Source organism: Myotis yumanensis, unplaced genomic scaffold (genome assembly GCF_028538775.1).
Source record: "Myotis yumanensis isolate MYYU_CA2020_CCGP unplaced genomic scaffold, mMyoYum1.0.hap1 SCAF_10, whole genome shotgun sequence".
NCBI classification, from domain to species: Eukaryota; Metazoa; Chordata; class Mammalia; order Chiroptera; family Vespertilionidae; genus Myotis; species Myotis yumanensis.
Window position 1 is genome coordinate 13,405,097 of NW_027223761.1, and position 6,757 is coordinate 13,411,853.

Genomic DNA, 6,757 nt, shown 5'->3' on the forward strand with positions numbered 1-6,757 from the left:
GCCAGCACGCTAAGAATCTGGAATAGGTTGGACAATAGTTATACTAAAGTTAAAGTACAGTTTCTTGGAGGTCTGATTTCTGTTTACAATGAAATGTCTTGCCGAAACCGGTTTGGCTCAGTGGATAGAGCGTCGGCCTGCGGACTGAAAGGTCCCAGGTTCGATTCCGGTCAAGGGCATGTACCTGGGTTGCGGGCACATCCCCAGTAGGAGATGTGCAGGAGGCAGCTGGTCGGTGTTTCTCTCTCATCGATGTTTCTGACTCTCTATCTCTCTCCCTTCCTCTCTGTAAAAAATCAATAAAATATATTAAAAAAAAAAAAAAAAAAAGAAATGTCTCGTCCTTCACTCGGAGGAAGTTCGGGATCAGCAATAGTCCCTCGTTCTAACCTGACAGGTGGTGTATTATAGAGAACTGACACCTGATATATTGGCATGGCAGGAGAGCAGGGTACCTGCGAGACCTCCCTTTACAGTAAGATTTCTCTCTTAGAAGATATTAGTATCAGAATTCCTCACCTTTTAAAAGTGCTCAGGTAATATGGGGGTTTTTGAACAATATGTTTAGAGTAGGGAAAGAAATGCAACTAAATCTATATTATTGGAAAATTCTAAATTCCCAAAGTTGATCTGAGATAATGAGTCAAACAGCTACCATAAACAGTAGATAAATGTACGACTTTACTATTGATATATTTTATTTCTTGGGAGTTAATAAACTATAAAATATCCTATCACTCTGAGAAAATTCCCCTTAGAATGCTTATGTGAAAATTTAAATGTTTATGTTTCTTGTAAATAAATCTACTTACAGCATGTCACTGTGCTTTTGTTTGCTCCTTACATCACATGCTATGGCATAAGCATAACAACAGGAACTTGGTTCAGTATTCCTTCCCTCCTTGGCTTAGTGTAAAACCAGTTTGTCTGCAATCCAAATGTTCTGAATTAGCTTATTAGTCTAAAAGATTTCATTCTATTATTCCATCTCTGGAAGTCTGTATTAATTATGTCTTGAAATTAGCTTGGACCTTTTATCTAATGAGTTTTAACCAGTTATAAAGGCTTGGTCATTATTAGGTTTCTCGAATTATTTAGCCTTCTTAAAAATCCAGCAATTGCAAGCTTAAGTAACTCTAACATGAGAGTTGAGCTATTGGGATCAATTTATACAAGAGATCTGCCTGGACCTTTATAACCACTCACTCTCATCAATCCAAAGAGTACTTATTTACTAGTAACCCATATCACTTATGGCTTTATTATTTCATATACATAAATGCATCTTCAAATGACCTGCTCTTTTTTTGTCCAGAGATGGCCCTAACACAGGTCCCTCCAAACTCAGGTCCTAGATAATTTTTTGTTGTTATTATTAATAAAAATAGGCTAGACATAACAACTAAGGGACTTCATGTATCATTTTATCCTTTCAACTTCAGCCTTAAGTATAGTCTGTGCATAGATTGCCTGCTAATTGTGATGTAATTACTTCTATCTTATTAGCTTTTTACTAAATAAAAATAATTCCTTATTATTCTCTTAATATCAGTATGATCTCTCATTCCTGGTATTGGAAATGTGTGCATTCACTTTTTTTTAATCAGTCTGGATAAAAGTTTACAATTTTATTGATCCTCTCAAAGAATCAACTTTTTATTCAATTGACTTTTTTTTTATTTCATTGATTTCTGCTCTTATCTTTCATTATTTATTTTGTTCTATTTTCTTTGTGTTTCATTTGCTCTTGTTTTTCTACTTTCTTAAAATGGAAGATATGCCTGACTGGGGTGACTCAGTGGTTGAGTGTTGAGTTATGAACCAAGAGGTCACTGGTTTGATTCACAGTCAGGGCACATGCCCAGGTTGTGGGCTCAATTCCCAGTAGGAGGTGTGCAGGAGGCAGCCAATCAATGGTTCTCCCTCATCATTGATGTTTCTCTCTCTCTATTCCTATCCCTTCCCTTCTCTCTAAAAGCCAGTCAGAAAAAGACAAGTATCACATGATCTCACTCATATGTGGAATCTAATGAACAAAATAAATTGATAAACAAAATAGATCCAGAGACATAGAAGCATGGGACAGATTGTGGAATCTCAGAGGGAAGTTGGGAGAAGGTGAGTGGGAGGGAAGAGATCAACTAAAGATCTTGTATGCATATATGCATAACCCATGGACACAGATAATAGGATGGTGAAGGCTGGGGCAGGTGTGTGTAGGGGTAGGGGGTGGAGGTGGGCTAGAAGAGGTCAATGAGAAAAAGGGGATATATGTAATACTTTCAACAATAAATATTTTAAAAATTAAAAATGAAATCAATAAAAACATATTTTAAAAAATGGAAGATTAGACCATTGATTTGAAATCATTGCTTTCTAATACAAGCTTTTACTGCAATAAATTTGCCTCTAAAATATTCTTAGGCTGCATTTCACACATTTTGACATGTGTGTTTCATTTTCATTTTCTTCAAAATAGTTTTTAATTTTGCTTTTGGTTTCTTCTGTAAATTGTAGTTTATTTATAAGAGTGTGATTTAGACTACAAATATTTGGGGATTTACCAGACATCTTTTTGTTATGATTTCTAATATTAATTAATCTCACTGTGATCAGAGGAAATTCTTTGTTTGATTTGAATCTTATTAAATGTATAGGCTAATTTGGTAAATTATCTATGTGCTTTTAAAAAGAATGCATGTTTACTATTGTTGGGTGGAATGTTCTATAAATGTCAATTAAGAACAAGTTCTTTGATAGTGTTGTTCAGTTTGTTTATTCTCTTACTAATTATCTGTCTACTTATTCTATTATTTTGATACTTCACTGTAACTGTGAATTTATTTATCATTTTAGTTGGTTTTACATAGTGCATTTTGAAGCTCTATTACTGAATATGTTAAGTGTAGAATATGTAATGTCCTCTAATAAATTAAGCCTTTGTCATTATGAAATGACCCTCTTTGCCCCTGGTATTATTCTTTTTTTTAATAAAATCTATTTTATCTGGTATTAATATAATTGCTTCATCTTTTCTTAGATAACACTTAGCAGCACATCAAATTTTTAAAATATATTTTTATTGATTTCAGAGAGGGAGAGAGAGATAGAAACATCAATGATGAGAGAGAATCATTGATCAGCTGCCTCCTGCACACCTTGCACTGGGGATCAAGATTTAAAAACCTGACCTGAAATTGAACCGTGATCTCCTGGCTCAAAGGTTGATGCTCAACCACTGAGCAACACTAGCTAGGCAGCAATGCATCACTTTTTGCATCTTTTTACATTTAATTTATTTGTCTTTATATTCTATGCAGGTTTCTTTTAGGCAAGTTAGAGCTGTCTTGCTTTTTTACCCAATCTGACAAAATCTGACTTTTAATTAGAGATGATTGAAGCATAAATTTATTGAGGATGTTTTTGGTCTAAGGATAAATATTCCTTACTACTAAAGCAATGACATCCTATTTTCTCCACCTGGTGCCCCATATTTATGCGGGGCGGGGGGGGGGGGGGGTTGTGCTCTATCTGGTAGGAAATAAAATATTCCTGATCCAATGTGAGCCTTGAGGATTATCCCCCTTGCTCTTTTGTCAGTTCTTTCCCAGGTATTGGTAGTTTCTCCAGCCACATACACTAATTAATCATCAGATGAAGACTAATACTGACATTCTTCAGATTGGTCAATAACATGGATCATTATTATTGACTAGTGGCGGAAGGAGGGTCCCCCAGCATGGCCTGTACCCTGTCACAGTGTAGGAGCCCCACGATCCATTGCCCCAAAGAGGTAGGCCCCACCCACCCATCTGGGGCTCCTGGATGGATTGCCCCAAAGAGGTAGGCCGGAGTGGGTGGAGGCCTGCAGACCGCTGGTGCAGGCACACAGAAGCCCAGCCACAGCCTCGCCCCCAGGCCAGGCCATGAAGGAAGCCTGTGGACCCCTGGTCGGGCCAGTAGAGGGCCCTCTCCGCACACCTGCGGACCCCCAGGCTGGCACAGGGGGGCAGGGATGCGAGCCTTACGTCCCTGGGCCTGTTGACGAGTTGGGGACACATGCCTCGAGTCCCTGGGCCAAGGAAGCAGGCAGGGACCTGAGCCTCACATCCCAGGCCCCCATTACTGGGGTCGGGGATGTGAGGCTCAAGTCCCAGGCCTGTTGCAGGGGGTGGGGACACAGCCTGCTGATCGGTCGCTACGTGACGGCTACCCGACCAATTTGCATATTATCCTATTATTATTATTGATTATGGATAGATGCCCAAAGCAAGTACTTTGTCCTAAAGAGATTGGTTTCAATAAATTAATCAACTTCGCATGATGCTAGATACTGGTGAAGCAGATTTTGTTGTTGTTCATGTTGGTTTTTTTGTTTATTTCATTTTTTTAGACCAATTTAAAATTCATAGAAAAATTGAGGGGGAAGTACAGAGATTTCCCATGTACCCTCTGCCCACACACATGCATAGCCTCCCATCATCAACATCCCTCACTCAAGTGGTACATTTGTTACAACTGATGAAGTTACATTGACACACCATAATCACCAAAGGCCCTTAGTTTCATGACTGTTCAACCAAAAAAAATGTTTTACTCACACAGTGCATACTTTGCTGGTTGGCAAAAGGGCACAAGTGATTGTAGTCAATCTGGGTATTAGCTGACTCAAACTTCGCCTTGACATGATTTCATAACCACCTTTGAATGGGCAAGAAAATATGGCAAGTAACACTATCTTCAAATGTTTCTGCCAAGAAGTGGCAAATATTACATCTATTCAATTCTGTTTATAAAAACAAGTTCTATTTCCACACCTTAATTTGGAAGGGTGAATAAGCACTATCATATTCATGGGTAGCAGAGAACCAGAAATATTTGGGTGCGTTGCTAATGATGACCACACCCTCTACCAAGGAATCTGCATGCTAATGATTCTAATGAAACTAGGAATTTGCCCTTACTTCATCAAATTCAGTCTGAAAGTATCACTCACGGAATAAAAGGTCAGGTCTTATACACATAATCATGTCTATTCATCACTTACTTGCAATTCTAGATGCTAATTGGTCCAAGTTTTCTTCTTATAAGAAAGGGAGGGCCCTGACTGGTTTAACTCAGTGGATAGAGTGTTGGCCTTCGGACTCAAGGGTCCCAGGTTCGATTCCGGTCAAGGGCATGTACCTTGGTTGTGGGCACATGCCCAGTAAGGAATGTGCAGGAAGCAGCTGATCGATGTTTCTCTCTCATCGATGTTTCTAACTCTCTATCTCACTCCCTTCCTATCTGTAAAAAATCAATAAAATATATTTTAAAAAAAAGAAAGAAAGGGAGGCCCAGCTGGCATGGTACAGTGGTTGAGCATCGATATATAAACCAGAGGTCACAGTTCGATTCCCAGTCAGAGTACATGCCTAGGTTGCAGCCCAATTCCTAGTGTGAGGCATGCAGGAGGCAGCTGATCAATTATTCTCTCCTCATGATGTTTCCATCTCCCTCTCTCTCTCTCCCTTCCTCTCTGAAATCAATAAAAATATATTTTTAAAAAAAGGAAGAAAGGGAGTATACATGTGATGACTTACTCTAAGAAAAGTTCCAGCAGCTTTGAGAACAAATTTCTACATTTAAAAAGCTATTTCTAACTCCTAAGATGTAAAATGTTTCTTTGAGAAGAAACATTTATAAGAAAAGAGTATTAAAATATTTCAGGATTCTATTGTACATTGAATTGCCTCTGAGAATATACACCTCAGAGAAACTACACAGTGAATCTGGGGAATAAACATTGAAGTAGACAAAATGCCTTGAAAGAATTGTTTTTTTTTTACCTTTTTATTAGTACCTCCAACCATTAGAGTCCAGGTGTCTTTATGTTTACTTCTCACCGAGCGGAAAAAAATTGTATGTGTTTGAATCCAGGAAACTAGCTAGGACTCCAGGGGTTGGAACGTTTACGTACGTACAGAAAACTTTTTAAAACTTTCTGGTCTTTGGATTCCTTTTCCTCCTTGATTCTTCTTGGGAGGATGTTTATTTCTCACCCACTCCAGGCCTTGGTGGAGTCTTAAGTAAGCTCTTTCAAGGCCCTAGGGCAGTAGTCGGCAAACTCATTAGTCAACAGAGCCAAATATCAACAGTACAACAATTGAAATTTCTTTTGAGAGCCAAAGTTTTTAAACTTAAACTATATAGGTAGGTACATTGTTATTAACTTAATTAGGGTACTCCTAAGGCTTAGGAAGAGCCACACTCAAGGGGCCAAAGAGCCGCATGTGGCTCGAGAGCCGCAGTTTGCTGACCATGGACCTAGGGCAGTGGTTCTCAACCTTGGCTGCACACGAGAATCACCTGGGAATCTTTTTAAAATCCTGATTTCTGGGCCTCATCCTCCGGAAATTCTGTTTCTTTGTGACTAATGTTGTGGCCCCACCCCATAACAAAGAAACAGAATTTCCGGAGGATGAGGCCCAGAAATCAGGATTTTAAAAAGATTCCCAGGTGATTCTCATGTGCAGCCAAGGTTGAGAACCACTGCCCTAGGGAGTAATGCATGCTTCATCTTGGCACTCCTTTCCATGAGATCTCTTTCCGTAGCTTCTCTTCACCAAAAGAAACAGGGCAAGTAAATCATTCAATGACATCATGTACACCTTTAGCCAAAAGGACAGAAGTAGATAATAAACCTCATGCATGGTCTAACCATTCCAAATGCTCTCATCAAGTCTGAGGGGGATTTTTCACACAGTTTTGACATAAA